Here is a 3,019-nt window from a genome sequence, read left to right as displayed (position 1 = left end):
CACTCCAAGCCAGCAATTCAGCCTCACTTATAGCTTGCACAGCCATGACCTCCCGCATTCGGACGATAAATGCACTGGTGTCTGAAAGCACAAGCATATCGGGATAGTGCATGATTAGAGTGGCGGCCAGGACTTCCGCGACTTCTACGTCCAAGTTTAAAGAGGAGTCTGAGAAAGCGGACGTGTTGGTGAAGAGCTGAGTCTGGAGCTGCTGAGCCCGTGCAAGAATAGGCTGTTCAAGTACGAGCAAGGACGGCAGTCGAGCACGTTCCTTGGGGTTCCATCCGCTCAAGACACGAGCGACCTTCTGGTCTGCCTGGGTTGTGCCCAACATATAACCGAAGGCTTTGTTAACCCGGTCAAGTTGCCAGCCACCACGCTCGATGATCCAGTTATCTGCTAGACTTCCGTCATTGGCGTGCATTGCAGCACCACGACGGTACGAGTGCGAGGTAAGTCCCGGTGTAAGTCTAATCTGCATCTCTTCGGCTGATGTTTTGACTCTAACCAGTAATCTGTTCACGTAGGCTTGGGCACCTGGTACGGCTCGATTGGTCTTCAACTTCGAGGTGTCCTGCAACGATACAGGGCCATCGTCGGCCTCTAGCAGTTCTACGAGGCTGAGCTCCTCTACATCACTGGATACCGCAGGATTACGTCTTGTAGTCAGGAATTGTGGAAACAGGCGCTTGTTTGGAGCCTTTTGCATTACGAGAGCAGCTGGTAAAGAGAAAAGCGGGCAGGTTAGGAAATTTGTTGGATCCTTGAACAAGGAAATGCCTTGCAACAAAGCTGTTTTAACTCTCTTGAAGCGGATAAAGAGCACACCACCTAGTACAACAACATTAGGACAACAGATTCAGTAAAGTTATAAAAACTCCACCGTACCAGGAAGAATTGAAAGTTGTTTTTTCTCAAGTTGCTCTGCATCGGAGCTTCGGCCGTACAGGTACCACAACATAACCAATAAGGAGGCATCAAGATAGATATCTTCTGCACCAGAAGTATACAGTAGTCGCACGATGCTTTCTAAGTCTTGCTTAGAGCAAGGGGGCGCTTTCTTTTCAAAAACACCGTCTTCGCGATTGCTGCAAACTTTCCCTAGACTTGATAGAATTTTTTGTAGCTGCGGCTTCACTACCTGACCTTGTTGGGGATACATGTCTAACAACCAGTTCTTCACGTTTCCGAAATACGCCAGACACGTATTCGTCGATCGCGATTTGTCTGTTGATCTTGCTAGAGAATACGCATACTTATCTAATATCACTCGTAGCACCTTACCAGTCTTGTCGGCATCGATAAGGTGATGAGCCGCGTCTAGTGTAATGCTTTCCGAAGCCAGAAATGTAGAGAACGAGTTGATTGCCGTCACCCTGGCCTTCTTGCTGTTTGCGGGAGCTAACGACTCGATGGACATGACTACAGTTCTGCTGATTGAGTATTCTTGTGATATCACGACAACCGACAAATTGGTTGGAAACCTCATGGTATTTTTAGAATATGCATTAATATACATATTTGTATGGAATATAAAATATCTTGAAAACATTCCAACCCAATATGGTTGGAATAGTTGGAATTTTTCCTAAGCCCAACCATTGGCTGTAATTATTCAATAATCTGTTTTCATTGGCTCGCAGGAGATGTAAGAATTATACAGAGTTGGAATAGAGTGGATATTATACCATAGAATACAGTATGTTATTTTGTCTCTACCAATCAGAGTCGTCGCTTAACCTCAACAAACGACATCTGTGATGTGTAATTACATGTGAGCGTGGCGATGTTACTCGGAAGGTGTTTTTGGAAATGAATGCGACGCTTCGAGTGGTTTTTTTTTTAAAGTTGCCTGCAACTTTTACTGCAGCATTCTCCTCAAGCTACGTCTCGCTGCCCAGTGGGTGTGCACTCGGCGCAGCGCGAGGAAAAGAACCCCCGCTGCAGTGGCGCCGGCACCACCAGCGCTCCATGGGTTCAACGCAGTGCCCAGCAGGATGACGCCCCACGCAAACTCGCAGCCAACGTGCAGGAGCCTTGTGGCAGCCAGCACACCTGCGCCATCAAACTGGAGTTTCTTAACTGTTTCTTAATAGTTTCTTAATCGTTTCTTAGTAGTTTCCGGATCGCTCGTAGAGCGGGGAATTAGTCCGTTTCAACCGCGTTTTTGGAATCTAAATGCGGAATTGTACGCTATGTCCCACTAAATTTTATGAATGTGCACCACATTAGCGCCTTGACATGATCAACTTGCTATACTTAGATATGTAGACACCATTTCCCGATCCAAGTTGATGCAGTAACTACAGATTCTTCCCTCGCTTCCGACACTGGAGTCGATAACCAGAGACCTTCGTATACTATTGATATCCTAGAATGGTGAAGGCGCACCTTTACGGTTTACCGCACCACATGAACCAAGAGACCCCAACGTGGAAGTGCGTAAGCTTCTCAACAGAATTCCTCTTTCAACCCAGGGGTGCTGGTGTCCTCTCTGCAGCGATGTCTGTGCAAGCAACTGCCTTAGGTTTTCGCAATAATGCAGTGGTGCTATCGGGTGCCAATAACCATTTGTGTCCATAAAACGTTGCTACACGACGCTCCGGTAGTGGCGGTGCCCATTATTCTACTCATAAATGCAAGTTGGCTCGCAAAGAAACTTTAGAAGCCATTGGCGTGATTTTAATTTGAGACTTAACAAAAGCTACTATTATAACAATTATTAATACATTTATTCTATTTAAGAAAGGGATGTTGAATTGACTGGCAGCTATTCGACTTAAATGTGTAGGCCTTCGGGCCTAAGCAGTGTTTGCTGATGTATGTAGTGAGCAAGTAGCTCTTGACATGAACCTCGATGATAGCCATAATATAAAGCAGCTCCTGAGTGGTTTTGCAATAATTAGACGATGGTTGATCGCAGCGCTCTGAAAAAATAAATATAATACAATTATTATAGCATTGTATTTATTTAATAATTTATTATTGGCTTTCATAAAAGTCCGTAAAATATAAAATT

The sequence above is a fragment of the Phytophthora parasitica genome (assembly GCF_000247585.1).
Source record: "Phytophthora parasitica INRA-310 unplaced genomic scaffold supercont2.373, whole genome shotgun sequence".
Taxonomy (NCBI): domain Eukaryota; phylum Oomycota; class Peronosporomycetes; order Peronosporales; family Peronosporaceae; genus Phytophthora; species Phytophthora nicotianae.
This window is presented reverse-complemented; position numbering follows the sequence as displayed.